Genomic DNA, 24,829 nt, shown 5'->3' with positions numbered 1-24,829 from the left:
CTGGGGCTGGGGTACACTGCTCCCGTAGAGCTGGGCTTGGGGTACACTGCTCCTGGTAGAGCTGGGCCTGGGGTACACTGCTCCTGTAGAGCTGGGGCTGGGGTACACTGCTCCCGTAGAGCTGGGGTTGGGGTACACTGCTCCTGGTAGAGCTGGGGTTGGGGTACACTGCTCCTGGTAGAGCTGGGCCTGGGGTACACTGCTCCTGTAGAGCTGGGGCTGGGGTACACTGCTCCTGGTAGAGCTGGGGCTGGGGTACACTGCTCCTGGTAGAGCTGGGCCTGGGGTACACTGCTCCTGGTAGAGCTGGGGCTGGGGTACACTGCTCCTGGTAGAGCTGGGGCTGGGGTACACTGCTCCTGGTAGAGCTGGGGCTGGGGTACACTGCTCCTGTAGAGCTGGGGCTGGGGTACACTGCTCCTGGTAGAGCTGGGCCTGGGGTCTGCGGTACACTGATCCTGGTAGAGCTGGGGCTGGGGTACACTGCTGCCTGTGACTGGAACGAATTGCAAAAATCCCTGAAGTTGGAGACTTTTATCTCCCTCACCAACTTCAAACATCTGCTATCTGAGCAGCTAACCGATCGCTGCAGCTGTACATAGTCTATTGGTAAATAGCCCACCCATTTTCACCTACCTCATCCCCATACTGTTTTTATTTATTTACTTTTCTGCTCTTTTGCACACCAATATCTCTACCTGTACATGACCATCTGATCATTTATCACTCCAGTGTTAATCTGCAAAATTGTAATTATACCTCCTCATGCCTTTTGCACACAATGTATATAGACTCCCCTTTTTTTCTACTGTGTTATTGACTTGTTAATTGTTTACTCCATGTGTAACTCTGTGTTGTCTGTTCACACTGCTATGCTTTATCTTGGCCAGGTCGCAGTTGCAAATGAGAACTTGTTCTCAACTAGCCTACCTGGTTAAATAAAGGTGAAATAAAATAAAATAAAAACACTGCTCCTGGTAGAGTTGGGCCTGGGGTTGGGGTACACTGCCCCAGGTAGAGCTGGGGTTGGGGTACACTGCCCCAGGTAGAGCTGGGGTTGGGGTACACTGCCCCAGGTAGAGCTGGGGTTGGGGTACACTGCCCCAGGTAGAGCTGGGGTTGGGGTACACTGCTCCTGGTAGAGCTGGGGCTGGGGTACACTGCCCCAGGTAGAGCTGGGGTTGGGGTACACTGCTCCTGGTAGAGCTGGGGCTGGGGTACACTGCCCCAGGTAGAGCTGGGGTTGGGGTACACTGCTCCTGGTAGAGCTGGGGCTGGGATACACTGCCCCAGGTAGAGCTGGGGTTGGGGTACACTGCTCCTGGTAGAGCTGGGGCTGGGGTACACTGCCCCAGGTAGAGCTGGGGTTGGGGTACACTGCTCCTGGTAGAGCTGGGGCTGGGGTACACTGCCCCAGGTAGAGCTGGGGTTGGGGTACACTGCTCCTGGTAGAGCTGGGGCTGGGGTACACTGCCCCAGGTAGAGCTGGGGTTGGGGTACACTGCTCCTGGTAGAGCTGGGGCTGGGGTACACTGCCGCAGGTAGAGCTGGGGTTGGGGTACACTGCTCCTGGTAGAGCTGGGGCTGGGGTACACTGCCCCAGGTAGAGCTGGGGTTGGGGTACACTGCTCCTGGTAGAGCTGGGGCTGGGGTACACTGCCCCAGGTAGAGCTGGGGTTGGGGTACACTGCTCCTGGTAGAGCTGGGGCTGGGGTACACTGCCCCAGGTAGAGCTGGGGTTGGGGTACACTGCTCCTGGTAGAGCTGGGGCTGGGGTACACTGCCCCAGGTAGAGCTGGGGTTGGGGTACACTGCTCCTGGTAGAGCTGGGGCTGGGGTACACTGCCCCAGGTAGAGCTGGGGTTGGGGTACACTGCTCCTGGTAGAGCTGGGGCTGGGGTACACTGCCCCAGGTAGAGCTGGGGTTGGGGTACACTGCTCCTGGTAGAGCTGGGGCTGGGGTACACTGCCCCAGGTAGAGCTGGGGTTGGGGTACACTGCTCCTGGTAGAGCTGGGGCTGGGGTACACTGCCCCAGGTAGAGCTGGGGTTGGGGTACACTGCTCCTGGTAGAGCTGGGGCTGGGGGATACACTTGCTGGAGGTTGATGGAAATCACATTCTCAGTACCCTACACCCCTGAGTTGATGGAGAGTCTCTGACATAGGAAAATCACATGCTATATCCAGCATCTCTTACTTCCTATTGGAACAACAGGCTTATACTGTAGTTACACTGGGTGTGGCGGCATCTCTGACGCTGTTCTCATTGTTATGGACAATAATCTCATTGGGGCCTCACGTTAGGTCCTTGAGCTGTGAGTCTGCATACATTAGACACACACCTGAGATTAGGTGTGTGTGTGTGTGTGTGTGTGTGTGTGTGTGTGTGTGTGTGTGTGTGTGTGTGTGTGTGTGTGTGTGTGTGTGTGTGTGTGTGTGTGTGTGTGTGTGTGTGTGTGTGTGTGTGTGTGTGTGTGTTTGGTTGGTTGGTTGGTTGGTCAGTTGGTTGTGAATTCATCAGGGGAGAGGGTGAGTCATCATACATTCTGTCAGGAGAGGTTGTGCCACAGTCACTCTTTGAACACCGTGCTGTGGCAGGGAGAAAGAGAGAGTGGTTCTCTCCTGGGCTAACTCTCTCTCTCTTTCTCTCTCTCTCTCTCTCTTTCTCTCTCTCTCTCTCTCTCTCTCTCTCTTTCTCACACACAGAATTGTCCAAAGGCGAGGGACAATGTAGTCACTTACAGTATATTGGACAAAGTATTTGAGTGTGATTTTAGCCTGAACCAATCATTTGCACATCTTTGAATGTTTCTGTTTATGAAAACAAAGATAGTGAAATATACTGTTGCTTTAATGAGCTTAAATAAACAATAGAAGGTATGAGTCATTACTGCCAATATGAGCTGGACATTTTGGTTTAGCTCAGTATCACTCAGCTGTTGACAGATGAACAGTCTGACAGTCCAATCAGAGTCTGGTCCTGGTTCATCATGAGAGTGTAATGCTGCCACCTGCTGTTGGCTTTAGGTTACTCCCACAACTTCCCATCTCAATGAGAAGAACCTCTGACTTAGCGGACTGGAGAATCATTCTCTGAACACCAGAATTGTTGTAAATACCTGTGAGATATGAATAACTTAAATTGGATCCTATGTATGTTTTCTCCCCGTAGCATCCCCAGCCATGAGAGGCTCCACTCCTCTAGACGTGGCTGCCTCCTCTGTGATGGACAACAACGGCCTGGCCTTGGCCCTGGAAGAGCCCGACCTGGACAAGGTAGGGGATACTGTCTCTATTGGATGTGTGTGTGTGTGTTGGTGTGTGTGCATTAGAATTGGGGTTTTGTGTCTATGTGTTTCAGAGTATTCTCAGTCCATGTGGCTGTTGCTAACCTTGTCTTTGTTTTGTCCTGGTTGTGTGTCGCAGGTGGTGACGTACCTAGCAGGCTGTGGGCTCCAGAGCTGTCCCATGCTGCTGGACAAAGGTTACCCTGACATCGGCTGGAACCCCATTGAGGGTGAACGCTACCTCTCCTTCCTGCGCTTCGCTGTATTTGTCAATGGTAGGTGGGGCACTGTACTGTAATGACTGTCAGCAGCTCCTGTACTGAACCTTGGTCTCTGTAGGGTAAAGTGGAGGATGCTGCTTGGTAATGTACTGTACTGTGCCTTCCATACCAGGGGTGGGCAGTGTCGTGTCTTTACAACCATTAAATGAAGACTTTTAGTTTTTACCAAAGATTCTCTGTAATTAGTATTACGTGATTTAAACTGATTAATCATGTAACTGTAATTAACTAGGAAGTCGGGGCACCAAGGAAAATATTCAGATAACAAAGTTATCATTTCCTAAAATAACTTTTCAGATATTTTATATCTGATCAATTAGTCTTCGAATTAATGAATTATTTATTTTACCTCACGTTAGTCTCATTCCAAATGTCGTAAATTGTTGGTTATCTGCACGAACCCAGTCTTCACTATGAGTCATCCATACATCAATTGTCTTAAATCATTTATTTATTACTAACTAAGTAATTCAGGGACAAACAAGGTAAATATGTTTACAAGAAATGATAGGGGAATGTGCCCTAGTGGGCTAAACCGGCATCGCGGCTTGGTGGACAAAGGGGGGAGTCTGAGAAGTCACCACAGAGTGATAATTCTAACAATTGAAATGCTAATCCTTTGCACACGAACGCTTACTAATTCGGGAACAATTGCAATCAATATATATATTTACGCTCAGTGTGTCGTCTTGATCGCTGTTGAAAAGTTAATTTCTGTTGGAGAGTTTGTCCTCTCTCTCTCTCTCTTTCTGTCTTGGTTAGAGTGGATTGTTCAGAGTGACATTCATTCGTTTTGTCATAGAATGGTTTTGGCAGTTGTCGTTCTTCACGTTCAATGATCCCGAATTCCTAGCTGCAGACTAGTAATTAATATCAAAGACTTCTTATTCTGTTGGTATCGATAGTCTAAGAGTTTAACCACGTGGTATGGTTAAAAGATTCATCAATGGTCTACAACCTTTGTACTCCTGTGATTGAGAGAAACATGGTCTGGTGATAATTTCTCAAAGTTGGGTTTTATTCGGAATTGCAGAAAAGGGCTGTCCCAGGATGCCTGACCCTAACTGGGCTCATGGGCAGTCCTCTGATTTAGTTAAACTCAAAAGGGAATTGGACTTTCCTTCATTAAACAGTCCAAAATCACATCACACAATTTTACAAACAGTATCATACTCACTTATTCATCTTATACAACAATTAGATGTAAACCTCATATCTGAGGCTATTATATAAACAGCGTTATGGCAATGTGGTCACACCGTCTCCCATGAGCCTCACCAAAATGTAACAAACGGACCGGTTCGTAACTGGATTCTTCACTGACATTTTATACCTTGCCCGGAACATGACATTTGTTCGGACCTCAAGTTCTGTGAGGTGGAAGAAATTCCTTTGTTCTCTATGAAAATTCACTCGCTCTCTTATAATGTGTGGCCATGAGGCAGGGTCTTCTCAGGAATTTACCACCTCTCTCTGACCACAGCAGCCTAGTTGAAGGAGGCAGGGAGAGGGGGATGGGCTCGCTGTACCCAAAGAGGGCAACGTCATGACAGCAGTTTTAGGGATGGCCTGTCTGTGTGGATCCTGCTGGGCAGGCTAGGCTGCCTGAGGGGGTTAGCTGATAGGAGCCACAGCCTCAAGGTCAGTAGAGCTCAGTGGAGGAACAGGATCTCACTAAAGAGAGTGAATATTGGAAACTACTCCTGGATGAAAGAGCAGGGCAGCCATTAATTTGCTTCCTGACAGTGATGGACCAAAAACAGTGGCGATACATTGTCAAGCACTCACTAGATGAGCTTTATGTCTGGTGCTGTTCACCTCCGAGGTGTTTGGGAGCCCAAAGGAGTATTTTGTTCATATCAGTTGTTGGTGTGTGTGTGTGTGTACTGTGTGCTATATTTGTGTGTGTTTTTCCACTGCCAATGCATTTTGTGTGCATCTTGTGTCGGTATCTGTGTTGATGTCAATGTGCTAATGCTGTGTATTACTGAAATATATGTTTTGTTAACCTGGTGGTGTGTGTGTGTGTGTGTGTGTGTGTGTGTGTGTGTGTGTGTGTGTGTGTGTGTGTGTGTGTGTGTGTGTGTGTGTGTGTGTGTGTGTGTGTGTGTGTGTAACAAATGCATGTGTGTGTTCCAGGTGAGAGTGTGGAGGAGAACTCCAGTGTGGTGGTGAAGCTACTGATCAGGCGTCCAGAGTGTTTTGGCCCGGCTCTGAGAGGAGAGGGGGGTAACGGGCTGCTGGCAGCCATGAAGGAGGCCATCAAAATCTCAGATAACCCTGCTGTGGACTTGCCCTCCTCCGCCCAGGGGGTCAGCTCTGACGCGTAAGCTACATACTGTACCTGCCATAGCTATAAAGCAAGAGCTAACGGCATAGTACATAGCAAGGTAAACGCTGTAAGATCATCATGAGTTAGTTGAGATGGCAAGGTAAGGCCCAGAAGACCTTCTCATTGGTTTTGTTATGGGCAGGTCTGCTGAGGACGATGAGGAGGAAGAGGTGGTGCATATGGGCAATGCCATCATGTCCTTCTACTCTGCCCTCATCGACCTACTTGGACGCTGTGCCCCAGAGATGCACGTGAGTTTAGCTGATGGTCCCACTCCTATCACCGATCACCTGTACTCTAACCTACTCTGAGAGGTTCATTTGCATACGAGACATCTCAGCATCTGTTCTCTCTGACTCATCTGGATAAGTAAAGATTGAATGAATGTCTGTTTTCCACCAGTGAGATTTCAATAGGACTCATGACCTTCTCTCCTTCCTCCTCCTCCTTCAGTTGATCAACAAGGGTAAAGGGGAGGCCCTGCGAATCCGTGCCATCCTGCGCTCCCTTGTGCCCACTGAAGACCTGGTGGGCATCATCAGCATACCTCTCAAAATGCCTGTTGTCCACAAAGGTAGAGGACTGCCCAGTTCCCACTTCAGCTCGTATAACGCACAACAGCACACACAACAGCACACAATAACAACACACAATAAAATCCCAAATCACTCAGCCGTCGTGGTGATCTAATGGCATGCACACTTTACTCTCTGAAGTCTAGAAACAACAAAAACTGATCTAAATAATGAATTGGTTGAGGTAGAAATTATGAAGTATGAAACTTAATTGTTTAAATGGTGGTGCCGTGCTTTTGATCCCAGCTCACAATTCATGTGTTTTTAATCAACCAAGGCTTTCTACCTCCCACGGCTCTCCTCGTCTCCCTCTCATTTCTGTTGCCGGGTGTTTTTCTCTATTGATTGCTCTGCACAAGCTTGGCATTACTCGGATCTTAAAACGCTGCTAGCTTGTGATGCCACACAACGAGCACTGTCGGCAGGCCAACGACTGAATAACTCAGCCATGCCTCGCTCCCCAGAAACCCTCTCACAAGCTGCACTGCTGCTAATGAATACACATGAGTTATCTGGACTCGCATGCCTTTCAGACGAGGCTTGCTATAATGTATGGGTAGGTCTCCCTGTTTAAATACTGCAAGAAAAACATATTTACACAAGTCCTATTTATACAGAGACCCACCTCCTCTTATTTCGTTTTCCTCTGTGTATCTCATTATTTTTTATATCCTCTTTCTTTGTCTGTCTTTCCCTTTTATGTTATTTTCTCTCTCTCTCTCTCTCTCTATCATTATCTCTATCTCTCTATCTATCTCTCTCTCTATCTCTCTCTCTCTACCTCTCTCTATTATTATCTCTATCTATCTCTCTCTCTATCTCCCTCTATCTCTCTCTCTCTCAATTCAATTCAAGGGGCTTTATTGGCATGGGAAACATGTGTTAACATTGCCAAAGCAAGTAAGGTATATAATATATAAAGTGAAATAAACAATAACAATTAACAGTAGACATCACACATACAGAAGTTTCAAAACAATAAAGACATTACAAATGTCGTATTATATATATATATACAGTGTTTTTACAATGTGCAAATGGTAAAGGACACAAGATAAAATAAATAAGCATAGATATGGGTTGTATTTACAATTAGTGCGTGTTCTTCACTGGTTGCCCTTTTCTCGTGGCAACAGGTCACAAATCTTGCTGCTCTGATGGCACACTGTGGAATTTCACCCAGTAGATATGGGAGTTTTTCAAAATTGGATTTGTTTTCGAATTCTTTGTGGATCTGTGTAATCTGAGGGAAATATGTCTCTCTAATATGGTCCTACATTGGGCAGGAGGTTAGGAAGTGCAGCTCAGTTTCCACCTCATTTTGTGGGCAGTGAGCACATAGCCTGTCTTCTCTTGAGAGCCATGTCTGCCTACGGCGGCCTTTCTCAATAGCAAGGCTATGCTCGCTGAGTCTGTACATAGTCAAAGCTTTCCTTAATTTTGGGTCTCTCTCTCTCTCTTTCTCTCTCTCTCTCTCTCTCTCTCTCTCTCTATCATTATCTCTATCTCTCTATCTATCTCTCTCTCTATCTCTCTCTCTCTCTACCTCTCTCTATTATTATCTCTATCTATCTCTCTCTCTATCTCCCTCTATCTCTCTCTCTCTCTCTCTATCTATCTATCTATCTATCTATCTATCTATCTATCTATCTATCTATCTATCTATCTATCTATCTATCTATCTATCTATCTATCTATCTATCTATCTATCTATCTATCTATCTATATATATCTCTCTCTCTCTCTCTCTCTCTCTCTCTCTCTCGCTCTCTCTCTCTCTCTCTCGCTCTCTCTCTCTCTCTTAGATGGCACTGTGACAGAGCCTGATATGGCAGCCAGTTTCTGCCCAGACCACAAGGCCCCCATGGTGCTGTTCCTGGACCGGGTCTATGGTATTGAGGACCAAGGCTTCCTACTTCAGCTGCTGGACGTGGGCTTCCTGCCCGACCTGCAAGCCTCTGCTTCTCTGGACACGGTGAGTGGTGACCCTCAGCTGAGAGGTGGGAGATGTGGAAGACCACAAATTAGGCTAAGGCATCAAGTTGTTTGTTTTGCCATCTAGTTCATTGTTTACCAGACAAGTGGGTTGAGGTATTCAAAGATGTGGGAGATGAGTGGAGTGGAGGCTGTTTAAAACGTGTATTTAAAGCTGAGTGTCTAAGTGGAGTCGGCAAAGAATATTTCAAAAATCAAATCAAATCAAATTTATTTGTCACATACACATGGTTAGCAGATGTTAATGTGAGTGTAGCGAAATGCTTGTGCTTCTAGTTCCGACAATGCAGTAATAACCAACAAGTAATCCAACCTAACAATTCCAAAACTACTACCTTATACACACAAGTGTAAAGGGATAAAGAATATGTACATAAAGATATATAAATGAGTGATGGTACAGAACGGCATAGGCAAGATGCAGTAGATGGTATCGAGTACAGTATATACATATGAGATGAATAATGTAGGGTATGTAAACAAAGTGGCATAGTTTAAAGTGGCAAGTGATACATGTATTACATAAAGATGCAGTAGATGATAGAGTACAGTATATACATATACATATGAGATGAATAATGTAGGGTATGTAAACATTATATTAAGTAGTATTGGTTAAAGTGGCTAGTGATATATTTTACATCAATTTCCATCAATTCCCATTATTAAAGTGGCTGGAGTTGTGTCAGTGTGTTGGCAGCAGCCACTCAATGTTAGTGGTGGCTGTTTAACAGTCTGATGGCCTTGAGATAGAAGCTGTTTTTCAGTCTCTCGGTCCCAGCTTTGATGCACCTGTACTGACCTCGCCTTCTGGATGATAGCGGGGTGAACAGGCAGTGGCTCGGGTGCTTGTTGTACTTGATGATCTTTATGGCCTTCCTGTGACATTGGGTGGTGTAGGTGTCCTGGAGGGCAGGTAGTTTGCATTGGATGCAGTCTATCACAGTGCAATCCATTTTGTCACCAAAGCCCCATATACTACCCACCATTGCGACCTGTACGCTCTCGTTGGCTGGCCCTCGCTTCATACTCGTCGCCAAACCCACTGGCTCCATGTCATCTACAAGACCCTGCTAGGTAAAGTCCCCCCTTATCTCAGCTCGCTGGTCACCATAGCATCTCCCACTTGTAGCACACGTTCCATCAGGTATATCTCTCTGATCACCCCCTAAACCAATTCTTTCTTTGGCCGCCTCTCCTTCCAGTTCTCTGCTGCCAATGACTGGAACGAACTACAAAAATCTCTGAAACTGGAAACACTTCCAGTGGGGCAAGAAAGTATTTAATCAGCCACAAATTGTGCAAGTTCTCCCACTTAAAAAGATGAGAGAGGCCTGTAATATTCATCATAGGTACACTTCAACTATGACAGACCAGAAAATCACATTGTAGGATTTTTAATGAATTTATTTGGGCTCGAGCTTGATGACGAGTTTGGAGGGTACTATGGTGTTAATAAAATAAATAAATAAAAATAAATCGATGTGGATAGGGGATGCTCCCTCTGCTGTTTCCTGAAGTCCACAATCATCTCCTTAGTTTTGTTGACGTTGAGTGTGAGGTTATTTTCCTGACACCACACTCCGAGGGTCCTCACCTCCTCTCTGTAGGCCGTCTCGTCGTTGTTGGTAATCAAGCCTACCACTGTAGTGTCATCCGCAAACTTGATGATTGAGTTGGAGGCGTGCGTGGCCACGCAGTCGTGGGTGAACAGGGAGTACAGGAGGTACTGAACAGGAAGTCCAGTACCCAGTTGCACAGGGCGGGGTCGAGACCCAGGGTCTCGAGCTTGATGACGAGTTTGGAGGGTACTATGGTATTAAATGCTGAGCTGTAGTCGATGAACATCATTCTCACATAGGTATTCCTCTTGTCCAGATGGGTTAGGGCAGTGTGCAGTGTGGTTGAGATTGCATCGTCTGTGGACCTATTTGGGCGGTAAGCAAATTGGAGTGGTTCTAGGGTGTCAGGTAGGGTGGAGGTGATATGGTCCTTGACTAGTCTCTCAAAGCACTTCATGATGACGGAAGTGAGTGCTATGGGGCGGTAGTCGTCTAGCCTCTGGGCCACCAGTTGCCCTGCTCCTGTACAGACACACAGATCTTTGATCCACACTGGAAAGCGATAAGGATCACGCGCCCACGTAATCCAGCAGCTATTAAATTAAAGTCTGGTTGATTCCGATGTAACACGATGCTCGGCTCACCGTTCCAGGCCTTTCATTAGAGAGTATTACTCTGTAGATACGATTAGCCCTGGCCTGGGATGACCTAGTGCGTTGTCTCCCTGTTTTAGTTCTTCATCAGCTATTTCCTAAGGATAAATGTGCAGATTCAGCTCCTCACTAGGATTCTATTTAGAGTAGTTGAATGTCTATCTTTGACACACCTATTGATAGTGATTGTGGAACAGTTGAAGTTGTGCCTGGGTTGTGAGAACTGCTGTGTGACACTGTGTTGTGTTGACCTCTCCCCTTTGACCCCTCCCCTATAGGAGGTACTCAGCACCACAGAGACAGCTCTGGCCATGAACAGGTACATCGGCTCTGCCATGCTGCCCCTGCTCACCCGCTGTGCCCCCCACTTCGCTGGCACAGAGCACTATGCCGTGCTCATCGACTCCACGCTGCACACCATCTACAGGCTGTCCAAGGGCCGCTCGCTCACCAAGGCCCAGAGAGACGCTATCGAGGAGTGTCTGCTGGCCGTCTGCAAGTAAGGAGTTCCACTATGTACATTAGCACCCCTTAAGGAAGCGATAAGCTCACTGTGGCCATTGAAACACTTAAGCCAAACAGATACAGTATTATCCTGGGTCATGATGTAGTCTCTCTCTGATTTCCTGTTCCCTCCCTGGTCTGGTCCTCTGTCTGCAGGTACCTCCGTCCCTCCATGCTGCAGCATCTCCTGCGACGCCTCGTCTTTGACGTGCCCTTGCTGACGGAGTACTGCAAGATGCCTCTCAGGGTATGTCTCCTTTCCTTCCCTCTCCCTCTCTCTTTCTGTTCTTCTGCCCTTCTGCTCTCTCCTTCTCTCTCTCTCTCTCTCTCTCTCTCTCTCTCTCTCTCTCTCTCTCTCTCTCTCTCTCTCTCTCTCTTTCTGTCTTTCTCTGCCCTTTTGCTGCCCTCTCACAGCAGGCTGTGGTGTCAGGGGTGTGCTCTGCAGCCTGCTTGAAGATATTAGCTCTCTATCCTGTTGGGCATTAAACACACTGTTTATCAAACATACCGCCTCTGTTTCTTTCTCTGCCTCTCTCTGACTCTCACTGCTATTAATGATGACGTTCTCAGCATTAAGCAGATGTTGGCAGTTGTTTGGTTTTTATAACAACACCCGAGCACCAGGGAGCAGAGAGCAGCCTGGAGGAATTTGATTGCCTGTGGAAGACGGAACACAGTTGATTCTGCCTCCACTTAAACTGAGATAGGTCATGGGATATTCATTCTCACTATCATCAGCTGTAGATCCTATCGGAGATATTTGGCTTGGTGCCAGTGTGTAGTTGTCTTTCAGTACACCAGTAAAGTGGTTACCTACGTGTCTGTTTTCTATTCCTACAGTGTAGCCCACAGCAGACTGTACATACATCCTCTCTCTCAGTCTGATGGACTGTCCTTTGACCCTTTGTGCCCTCCACAGCTCCTGACCAATCACTACGAGCAGAGCTGGAAGTACTACTGTCTGCCATCAGGCTGGGGCAGCTACGGCATGGCCTCAGATGAGGAGCTGCTCCTCACAAAGAAGATCTTCTGGGGCGTCTTGGATTCGCTCTCACAGAGGGTACGATGAGGTCTCCTTTAACACAGCACTTAGACCCAGGAGAATGGCAGGGCTCCAACAGGATCCTAGTTGAGTCTGATAATGAGCCGATAAAACCAAAGCTGCACTGAGCTTTGATCAGGAAGTGCTGACCATGTGGATACATGTTCAGGCCAAAATGTCATAACCTTTAGTAATCTGGTACTAGACACTCCTCTTTAAGTATCCTATTGAATTATCTCTCTACAAATGCCTCGTTGCCTTTCTGTGCTGTTGAATATGGCTATTGATTTTATGGCTCACCTTGTATGCTCTTTTTGAAGTATGGTAAATGTCTGGACCCAGCACATGAAAGTGAAGATGGTGACAGAAAGACCAGACTGAGAACATCAATATTTGAACAGTCATCATCGATCTCAGCCTCTGCTCTCTGTAACTGGGACGACTCTGCATTAAGCATGTCTCTTAACCTCTCGCCATCCCTGCAGTCTCTTGTCGATAGTTTAGCCTTACTCAGACCTCAGTGGAGGTACCTCTGATAGTCCACCAATCAGAGTGTGTTTCACATTGCAGAAGTACGACGCAGATCTCTTTAAGATGGCCATGCCCTGTCTGAGTGCCATATCTGGGGCCTTACCCCCTGACTACATAGACGCCACCATCAGCACCACCCTTGAGAAGCCTGTGTCTGTGGACGCTCAGGGCAACTTCGACCCCAAACCCATAAGCACAGCCAAGTGAGTGGCCATCGGAGATTATGGCATATAAGGCGTGACTGTCTGCTCAAATTAAAGGCATTTTAAATGAAGTGATCCCACTCTGACATTATATGTAACAACTTGTTATAGGTGCCATGTAGAAGTTATGCACGTAATTGATTTGATGTAATGTGCAGTGCTTTTATATATTTTATGACTGCGTTTACATATGCTTTATCCCAGCATGCATCATACCTGCAGTGAGTAATGATTACTCTCTCTTGACAGCATATCTCTTCCAGAGAAACTGGAACACGTTGCCAACAAATATGCTGAGCATTCCCATGACAAATGGTCAGCAGAGAAGGTAGGCCAACAATGAGCTCCTCTGCCAAGGAAATGTGTATTAGATGCTGCAAAATTACACCTGGAACCAATTCATTATAACAGGCCATGAAGATTAAGAATCTACTGCTTTTGCACTGTATTTTATAAAGCCTTACCACGACCCTCTTGGATGAAACAATAGGAGGCTGGTTTCAGGGTTGCTCTCTCGATCCTGTTTGTTTTTTATTTGGGTTGAAAAACTAGCTGGTAATGTATCAGATCTGTAGTAGGGTCATACTTGTCTGTTCTCTCCAGGTGATGTTGGGATGGAGGTATGGGGACTGTATAGATGAGAAGGCCAAGACTCACCCTCTACTCAGGACCTACAAAGGTCTGACAGAGAAGGTAGAGTGTAGTACAACATTACACAATATGGAATTGGTACACTAAAGTACGAGCTCAATAGGTAGACCTCGTGATGTGATGATTAGTTTTGAACTGATTGTATATCTTGCTAACTCTTGGTGTGTATCTGTGTCTGTGTGGTCCTCAGGAGAAGGATATCTACAGGTGGCTGGTGAGGGAGACTCTGAAGAGCATGCTGGCTATGGGCTGGAACATCGACAGGACCAAGGACGGAGAGACCATGTCCCTACGGGAGAGTGAGAAGATGCGCAAGATCTCCCAGTCCTCCTCTCATGTACTCAGTTTAATAACGTCCTCCTCCTCCTACTACTTTACACTCTAAGAAAAAAGGTGCCATCTAGAACCTAAAAGGGTTCTTCGGAGGTCCCCATAGGAGATGCCTTTGAAGAACCCTTTTGGGTTCCTTTCCACAGATGGTTCTACATGGAAACCAAAAGGGTTTTACCAGGAACAAAAAACGGTTCTAACAGGACCTAAAAATAGTTATCCTATGGGGTACATCCAAAGAACCCTTTTGGAGCCCTTTTTCCTGAGAGTTTATACCAGGACTGCTGAGTTATCTGTTCAGTGTTTGTTTTTATTACTGAATGTTTTCATGTTGGCATTTGGCAGGCTAACGGTTTCAACCCGACCCCAATAGACACCATCAATGTGGTTCTGTCTAGAGAGTTACAGGTGAGTGAACCACACAGCTGTTATTTTGTAACTGTAAATAACTGTTTTTTTTTGACTAGGCTGTTAATGTTATTTAATTAACAGAGGTTCTCTTTGCTCTTTGGATCAAGGGCATGGGGGAGGTTGTGGCTGAGAATTATCACAACATCTGGGCTAAGAAGAAAAAGAATGACCTTGGAATTAGAGGTGATTCTATAATTATCCACCCTCCCTGTGAGATGGAGGAGCCAGATTAATGTAGTCAGAGTAAATGTGAGATTTATTGGTTCTGATTGTTACAGTGTTGTTGTTTGTGGTTGCAGGTGGGGCAACTCACCCTCTGCTGGTGCCCTATGACACCCTGACCGCCAAAGAGAAGGCCCGGGACAAAGAGAAGGCCCAGGACCTGTTCCGCTTCCTGCAGATCAACGGCTACGCCATCACCAGGTCAGTGTGTGAACTTCAGTCTTTGTAAAAACATTGATTTGTATTGTTGTGACAGAATGACAATTCGTCTGTCCCTTCACCCTGTGTTGTAGAGGTCTGAAGGACATGGAGCAGGACTCTTCCTCCATGGAGAAGAGGTTTGCCTACAAGTTCCTCAAGAAGCTGCTGAAGTATGTGAACTCAGCCCAGGAGTTCATTGCCCACCTTGGTAAGAGCCTGGTGACATTCATATCGTTGATCTTTGAATGCTCCTCTACCTTTTCTCTGTTATGGACAATGCTGCCTTATTGCCCTGCTCTTTATTAAACTTTGACCTTGTCGTTTCAGAGGCCATGGCTACCAGTGGGAAGACAGACAAGTCGCCTCATGAGCAAGAAATCAAGTTTTTTGCCAAAGTGAGAATATTGTAAATCTGTGTGAAACAAATGAACATTTTAAGTACAGTACATGAGATTACACAAAGATTGTCACACATCTCCTAAATGGTATTTATTCTTTAGGTCCTCCTCCCTCTGATAGACCAGTACTTCAAGAACCACTGTCTCTACTTCCTGTCTTCTCCCAGTAAGAACCTGAGCAGCAGCGGCTACGCCTCTAATAAGGAGAAGGAGATGGTCACCAGGTCGGTACAATAACATCTCACGACTCTGCAGTTCCACTTCCTCACTCCCTGTGAATGCTACTTACCAACTCTTCTCTGTAAACTCCTTTCATCTTTTCATCTTTTCCTACTCTTAGCCTTTGACCTCCCTGATTTCCTTCTTTCTTTCCTTCTTTATCTCTCCTTCACTTGTCCAGCCTGTTCTGTAAACTGGCAGCTCTTGTAAGACACAGGATTTCCCTATTTGGTAAGAAGCTGATTCTCATCGCTCTTTGTTGCTGTGAATATTAGGATGAGGATTAGTGTGTGATATGCTAATGACTGTACTGTGTTCTCCTGTAGGGAGTGACTCCACCACCATGGTGAGCGTCCTCCACATCCTGGCCCACACACTGGACACCAGGTGGGTGGAGCTCAGTCCTGCAGTCCTATGCCACAATATAACCCTAGAGTTTGAAATGAAATCAAAGGTTTGAAAGCGGCCCGTCACGTAGCAATTTTACAGTACATGTCATTGGAAAAGAGGGCTAACCTAATGTCTAGCCTATATAACGTTGCATTACTTAGGCCCACACATATGTTGTTCTCCACCATGTTCATAATCACCAGTTGTTGTTATTCGTGTCATTTTGGAATCATTGACATTAAGAGAAACAACTCCCGCCGGTATTTAGATAAGTACACTCATCATGCATACACAGCAGGTACTGTAGCTAGCTTCGGGCTCCTAGTGTTCTTTAGAAACGATGTGTTGTTTGAGGCAGCAGTTCTCACAAATGAGGTTAAAATAGCATTGCATTAAACATGATAGCCACTGTACTGTACTGTACTTGCCCATAGGCCATGTCTTTCAACTCCCTCCCTTTGGGAGATTCATCACAGCTTCAAAAAGCTTTAAGAGTCACAAAATGCATTACTAAAAATGGACTAATCTAATCTGCTTAATGTATCAAATAGTTTTTTGGGGTGTAATATTTCTGCACATCCTTACACTGACAGTCTCACCTTGAATCTAAATATTTACATAATTTACTGTATAAATCATACACTGTAAATATTCAAGGTCAGAGAGAAGTTTTTATCTCAGTCACATGACATGACCAGAGTCCCTTGGGAGCTCTCTGTAGTATAGCTGGCTCTCCTCTATGGAAATGATGCTGTCCTTTGGGAACTCTTCTATCATATGGCAATTATTATTCTAATCAAATACGATCATTTTATTATCCCACATGGGGACATTGTTTGGTTATTGTGTGCACAAACGGCAGCAATGACAGACTACATACTCCACCATTTAACCCCTTCCTCCCTCTCCTCCGACAGGACGGTAATGAAGTCTGGCTCAGAGCTGGTGAAGGCGGGGTTAAGGACGTTCTTCGAGAACGCAGCGGAGGACTTGGAGAAGACACTTGAGAACCTGAAGTTGGGGAAGTTCACCCACTCCCGCTCACAGATGAAGGGCGTGTCCCAGAACATCAACTACACCACGGTGGCACTACTGCCCATCCTCACTGCCCTGTTTGAACACATCACCCAGCACCACTTTGGAGTGGACCTGCTCTGTGAGTGACCACAGCAAGACCTACACATCTAGGAGATATGAGGAGTGGCGCGAGTATGCTTTATATGTCAAATCACTGATGCTGTGCATATGAATGTAACCAACATACCTTTTCTGCTGTTTTTCAGTGGATGATGTCCAAGTGTCCTGCTATCGTATCCTGACCAGCCTCTATGCGCTCGGGACTGGGAAAAACATCTATGTGGAAAGGTAGTATTATTTAGATCTTGCAAGGAGACTGATATCACAGATACTATATGTCTGAGATCTGTGTGTCTGTCTCTCCCCTCTCCCTGTCCACTCCAGGCAGCTGCCGGCCCTGGGGGAGTGTCTGGCCACCCTGGCAGGGGCCATGCCTGTGGCCTTCCTGGAGCCCCTGCTCAACAAACACAACCCCTGCTCTGTGTTCAACACCAAGACCGCCAGAGAACGCGCCAGTGAGTTACACACACTTATACGTGATAGTGTTGTACATGTTACACCATGATACACTATTTAATGGTTCTTTACCTGTGCATGTAAAATAGTGCTCATCTTATTCTGTGTAGTCCTGGGCTTCCCAGACGCGGTGGAGGAGATGTGTCCGGAGATGCCTCGTCTAGACGTCCTGATGAAGGACATCAACGACATGTCTGAGTCTGGGGCGCGCTACACAGAGATGCCCCACGTCATCGAGGTGGTGCTGCCCATGCTGTGTAACTACCTGTCCTACTGGTGGGAGAAGGGCCCAGAGAACCAGGCGTCTCCACACAGTGTGTTTTCCACCACCGTCACCTCAGAACACCTCAGCCTCATCCTGGGAAACATCCTGAAGATCCTCAACAGCAACCTGGGCATCGACGAGGCCTCCTGGATGAAGAGGATCGCAGGTTAGCTGGGTTGCATTACTGTGTGGGAGTGTACAGCAGTCGGTCACAGTGGATGGGAGCTTTAGGAAACAAACTGGTTTTGAGGGCAAAACTGTCTTCGAATTTGTATACAGTACTGATCAGATGAACCAGACTGAAAAGGGATTGTCTTTTGCATTCCTTGCAAGACAGCTTTTCTATTGTTTTGTTTTGAATTTATAATAAAACAACTAATTATGTGTCTGTCACTACGACTGCTGTGTGTGCAGTGTACGCCCAGCCCATCATCACTAAGGCCAGGGCTGTTCTGTTGAAGAGTCACTTCCTGCCTACACTGGAGAAGCTGAAGAAGAAGACAGTGAAGGTGGTGTCGGAGGAGGAGCTACTGAAGGCTGACAGTAAGGGAGATACCCAGGAGGCTGAGCTCCTCATCCTGGATGAGTTCGCTGTGCTCTGCAGAGACCTCTACGCTTTCTACCCAATGCTCATCCGCTATGTAGACAACAACAGGTGAGCCCGCTGAACCCTGGGTAATGGAGTAGTTTACAGTGCCATGATGTGGGTGTGTTTTACTTTTACCATAGGACCTATTCCTCCTAATGAAGGAATGTACTAGTTTGGTAGCAAGGCTTTGGAGCAGAGGATATTATATTGATATAGTCTTTGGGTTCATCTCTCCTCTCCTCTTTGTCCTGCAGGTCGAGGTGGCTGAAAGAACCAGACGCTGACTCCAATGAACTCTTCAGAATGGTGGCTGAGATCTTCATCCTCTGGTGCAAATCACATGTACGATTTCTCCTTGAAAACAATGGACAAACTAACAGTTACAATGGAGAGGACGCTCAGAATGAGAAGTAAACAAAGCAGAAATGTCTTCTTCATACATTGTTATTACTCTTTCCTCAGAACTTCAAAAGGGAAGAGCAGAACTTTGTGGTTCAGAATGAAATCAACAACCTGTCATTCCTGACTGGTGATAGCAAGATCAAGATGTCAAAGGTAGCATTTATTATTATGTGCCTGCTTACTGAGACAGTCAAAACAGTTCTGCATCTTCCCCTTATTTTCAGTGGTGGAGAGCTCTACTCTACATTCTCGAAGCAGTCTGCAGACCGTGTGGTCATGTATGTTCACATCCTAACCCTGCTAACCTCAGTTCAACCTCCCACTGCTCTCTGTCAGCACGCTCTCCAGCTGAGCCTTGTTACTGGGCTTCATTCTGCAGAGGCAGCCCTTTCTCTCTCACTGCTCCAGTACTGCAGCAACCCTAACACTCATATCCCCCGTGGCCAACCAGCGGCCATGTCACCACCTCAGGGACAGGGAGTAGCTTTGTTGATTGTTTATTTTTTTTATTTTTTTTATCCTGTTTGCGTTTACACTCCATTCACTGGCATAGGCAGCAGCCATTGGCGTGCCCTGCCTCGCTGTAAACACATTACATCAGCCAATCATTAACACCTATCGGCCCTCCATCATCAGACCCGCCTAACATCATAACTAGTGTTTCTCATTCCCTTATGGGCCGACCACGTCCCATCTCTGTTATTGAAAGTCAACACGCCCATGACAAATAACATGATCACATGTCAATGGTGTTTGTGGGTTATGGGTACCCTGGTGTGTGTGGCGGCTCCTGCCTTCTACTGGCTGCCTCTATTAGTCACTCAGCTCCTGCACTGGTGTGTGTGTGTGTGTGTGTGTGTGTGTGTGTGTGTGTGTGTGTGTGTGTGTGTGTGTGTGTGTGTGTGTGTGTGTGTGTGTGTGTGTGTGTGTGCGCACCCAAACATACAGTTAATTGTGTTTCTGTCTCTCTTGCTCAGTTGAATATGAGTGTCTCCTTTGTGCCAGCTTCTTCCATTAGCCTTTTTCAGTGCAGTCGTTCTTGAATAATACCTCACTGTATGGGTAGAGGCAAACTGTGGGCTAATGCTGCTTTCAGGCTATAGCTCAATTTGAAATGCTTCATTGGCACAGCCTCTGCAGATTTTGCTGGTGATTAAAAAATGCCTTGGTTCTCTCTGTTACCCACAGGCTTAATTCAGCGTGTGGTGTGCTGTGTGCTCTCCCACTGTTAAATAAGCTCCAGTGAAATACAGCACAGTCAGGTCAAGGTAGCAATTTGAAAGTAAAGGTAGACATAGAGAAAAGACTAGACTCTGTCCCAAATGACTGCCTATTCCCTTTAGTGCACTACTATACATAGGGTGGTGTCTTTTTTCAGTGAGTGCCATGTGAAGTTATTAACATTTCATTCCGTCCTGGTATCAGTCAGGGGGTCAGGACCAGGAGAGGAAGCATAAGAGGAAACGAGGAGAGTTCTACTCCATCCAGACCTCCCTGATCGTGGCTGCCTTGAAGAAGATGCTGCCCATTGGACTCAACATGTGCACCCCCGGGGACCAGGAGCTCATCTCCCTGGCAAAGACACGCTATATCCTGGTGAGACGGCCTTCCTAGCCCACACTGGTCTGGGGTCAGGTGTTACCGACTACACAATACTCAGCAGAAACCAGTATTCCATTTTTCTTCGGTCATCAAAGGTGGTCAACAACTGGGTACGATTAATGAACGGTATATCTAATTGTTTCCTCATATTACAACAGAAAGACACAGATGATGAAGTGAAGGAACATTTGCGGCAGAATCTGCACCTTCAAGAGAAGGTGAGCTTGAGAAAATGATGAATTACTGTCATTCATTAAACTAGAACAGCACCTCTGTATCAAACAGCAGTGGTGTTTTCTAAGCCCTACACTGCGCTAACCCACCCCCAGTCAGAGGACCCTGCAGTGCGGTGGCAGCTGAACCTGTATAAGGATGTGATGGTGAAGAACGAGGGGCCTCCAGACCCTGAGAGAACAGTGTTCCGGGTCCAGAGCATCTCAGCTGCAGTCTTTCATCTGGAGCAGGTCAGTGGCTGGCTGCATCCTTACTGCCTACAGTACACCCAGTTTTCTACGTCTTATATCTCTGTCTTATATCTGTGCCCCATATCTCCATATACTGGCTGTGCCGCATATTTCCATATACTGGCTGTGCCCCATATCTCCATATATTGGCTGTGCCCCATATCTCCATATACTGGCTGTGCCGCATATCTCCCGTGTGCCCCATATCTCCATATCTCCATATACTGGCTGTGCCCCATATCTCCATATACTGGCTGTGCCCCATATCTCCATATCTCCATATACTGGCTGGCTGTGCCCCATATCTCCATATACTGGCTGTGCATATCTCCATATATTGGCTGTCCATATACTGGCTGTGCCCCATATCTCCATATACTGGCTGTGCCCCATATCTGTGCCCCATATCTCCATATATTGGCTGTGCCTCCATATCTCCATATACTGGCTGTGCCCCATATCTCCATATCTCCATATACTGGCTGCATATCTCCATGCCTCCATATCTCCATATACTGGCTGTGCCCCATATCTCCATATATCTCCTGGCTGTGCCCCATATCTCCATATACTGGCTGTGCATATCCCATATATCTGTGCCCCATATATACTGGCTGTGCCCCATATCTCCATATACTGGCTGTGCCCCATATCTCCATATATACTGGCTGTGCCCCATATCTCCATATATTGGCTGTGCCCCATATCTCCATATACTGGCTGTGCCCCATATCTCCATATACTGGCTGTGCCCCATATCTCCATATACTGGCTGTGCCCCATATCTCCATATACTGGCTGTGCCCCATATCTCCATATTGGCTGTGCCCCATATCTCCATATATGTGCCCCCATATCTCCATATACTGGCTGTGCCCCATATCTCCATATACTGGCTGTGCCCCATATCTCCACATACTGGCTGTCCATATCTCCATATACTGGCTGTGCCCCATATCTCCATATACTGGCTGTATATCTCCTGGCTGTGCCCCATATCTCCATATACTGGCTGTCATATCCATATCATATCTCCATATACTGGCTGTGCCCCATATCTCCATATACTGGCTGTGCCCCATATCTCCATATACTGGCTGTGCCGCATATTTCCATATACTGGCTGTGCCCCATATCTCCATATATTGGCTGTGCCCCATATCTCCATATACTGGCTGTGCCCCATATCTCCATATACTGGCTGTGCCCCATATCTCCATATACTGGCTGTGCCCCATATCTCCATATACTGGCTGTGCCCCATATCCCATATATCTCCATCCATATACTGGCTGTGCCCCATATCTCCATATACTGGCCCCATATCTCCTGCTGTCATATCTCCATATACCTGTGCCCCATATCTCCATATATGCCCCATATCTCCAAATACTGGCTGTGCTGGATTCTCTGATCATAGATCTATACTCAGCAGGATATACTCATACTTCTGCTCCAAACCATACTCCTTATATCATTTGATATCTATATATAACACAGTACATATTTTGTCTTCATTTATTCAATGTAGGTTGAGCAGCCGTTGAGGTCTAAGAAGTGTGTGTGGCAGAAGCTGCTGTCCAAGCAGAGAAAGCGTGCGGTGGTGGCCTGCTTCCGCATGGCCCCTCTCTACAACCTGCCCAGGTACCACACACCCGTCTCCATGTTCTATAGTCACATTCCTTTACAAACAAATTCATTAGCTGACTGAATGTAGTGTAATGGCACCAGAGGGGATGGCTGCCGTTTTACGGGCTCCTAACCAACTGTGCTATTCATTTATTTTTTCCTATTGTTTGTAACTTATTTTGTACATAATGTTGCTGCTACCGTCTCTTATGACCGAAAAGAGATTCTGGACATTAGAACAGAGATTACTCACTTCGAACTGGACAAAGACTTACTTTTTCATTAACAAGTCCGACGCGAAGGATATACTGCTTTGTTGAGACTGGAGGTCAGGATGCCTTGTGAGAATTCAGAGGCGTATTCTGTACTATTGGCCAACCTGCAATCATTGGAAAATAAACTGGACAATCTACAATTAACCTAATCACATGTGAGTTCCAAATATCTCTAACCGTCACCCCTGCGTGAGTTTTTTCAAGCAGACCACCATAGTCCCCGTGCCCAGGAAAGTGAAGGTAACCTGCCGAAATGATTGCCGCCCCGTAGCACTCAAGTCTGTAGCCATGAAGGACTTTGAAAGGCTGGTTTTGGCTCACATCATCACCATCATCCCGGAAACCCTAGACCCCCTTCAATTTGCATACCGCCCCAACAGATTCACAGATGACGCAATCTCGATCGCACTCCACACTGCCCTTTCCCACCTGGACAAAAGGAACACCTATGTGAGAATGCTGTTCATTGACGACAGCTCAATGTTCAACACAATAGTGCCCACAAACCTCATCACTAAGCTAAGGACCCTGGGACTAAACACCTCCCTCTGCAACTGGATCCTGGACTTCCTGACAGGCCACCCCCAGGTGGTAAGGGTAGGCAACAACACATGTGCCACGCTGATCCTCAACACTGGGGCCCCTCAGGGGTGCGTGCTTAGTCTCTGCTTGCTGTACTCCCTGTTCGCTCACTACTGCGTGGCCAAACACGACTCCAACACCATCATTAAGTTTGCTGACGACACAACAGTGGTAGGCCTGATCACCAACAACGACGAGGCAGCCTATAGGGAGAAGGTCAGAGATCTGGCAGTGTGGTGCCAGAACAACAACCTCTCCCTCAATGTGAGCAAGACAAAGGAGCTGATCGTGGACTACAGGAAAAGGTGGGCCAACCAGGCCCCCATTAACATCGAAGGGGAGCTGTAGTGGAGTGGGTTGAGAGTTTCGAGTTCCTTGGTGTCCACATCACCAACAAACTATCATGGTTCCAAACACACCAAGACAGTCATGGAGAGGGCACGACAATACCTTTTCCCCCGAAGGAGACTGAAAATATTTGGCATGGTTCCTCAGATCCTCAAAAGGTTCTACAGCTGCACCATCGAGAGCATCCTGACCGATTGCATCACCGCCTGGTATGGCAACTGCTCGGCATCTGACCGTAAGGCAGTACAGAGGGTTGTGCGTACGCCCGAGTACATCATTGGGGTCAAGCTTCCTGCCATCCAGGACCTATGTACTAGACGGTGTCAGAGGAAAGCCCAAAGAATTGTCAAAGACTCCAGCCACCCTAGTCATAGACTGTTTCCTCTGCTACTGCACGGCAAGTGGTACCGGAGCGCCAAGTCTCTGACCAAAACGGCTCCTTAACAGCTTCTACCCCCAGCCATAAGCCTGCCAAACAATTAATCAAATAGCCACCTGGACTTCTTACAATGCCCCATCCCCCACCTACATGTACACATTTCCTCTACTATACTGGTACCCCCTGTATATAGCCTCGATATTGTTATTTTATTGTTAATTCTTTATTTTATTTTATTTTTTTGCTTTAGTTTATTTTGTAATATTTTCTTAACTTTTTTTCTTGAAATGCATTGTTGGTTAAGGGCTTATAACTAAGCATATCACAGTAATGTCTACACCTGTTGTATTTGACGAATGTGACAAATACAATTGGATTTGATTTGGGGACTCCAAGTCAAATATTAGAACCAAATACCCCAGCTGCTGATGTCGGTACTGGCAGGCAGCAAGCTGTGTACAGTTTAGCATTGTCTCTTATTTCCAAGCTAACCCTACACTCTCTCTTTCTCTCTGCCTTACGAGTCTCACCCCTCTTTCCTAAGCTCCAGACACTGTATTTAATGTGAAGCTCCCCTCCCCCAACCTGTACGACAAATGACTCGCCTCGGCCAGTTATCAAGGAATAGAAAAGGACACGAGCAATTTCATGCCCTGCTGCACTGTAACTCACAGAGACCCAATCACAGAGACCCAGGAGGAGAGACAGCAGGGAGAAAAACAATTAGGAGCCCAACCTGGGGTCGGCCATCTTTAATGTGTGCTTTGATGCCGCTCCTCGACACCAGATGACTCATTTCACCTAGTTATTGGTGTTCTTTTAGGAATATGACATTGCCTCACATAGTTGAGTAATGAATAAGCATTAGCCTTTTCAGTCAGAGTAATGTTTTTGAAAGAATGACATTCTATGTT

General features: G+C 46.6%; 1 pseudogene; it reads left to right on the top strand.

Moving 5' to 3' along the window:
- LOC135507498 (ryanodine receptor 3-like) overlaps positions 1–24,829 on the top strand; it is a 108,319-nt pseudogene that overhangs the window by 59,149 nt on the left and 24,341 nt on the right.

Source organism: Oncorhynchus masou, chromosome 21, assembly GCF_036934945.1.
Source record: "Oncorhynchus masou masou isolate Uvic2021 chromosome 21, UVic_Omas_1.1, whole genome shotgun sequence".
NCBI classification, from domain to species: domain Eukaryota; kingdom Metazoa; phylum Chordata; class Actinopteri; order Salmoniformes; family Salmonidae; genus Oncorhynchus; species Oncorhynchus masou.
Note: the sequence above shows the minus strand (reverse complement) of the source record. Positions and strands in the feature narration are given on the sequence as shown.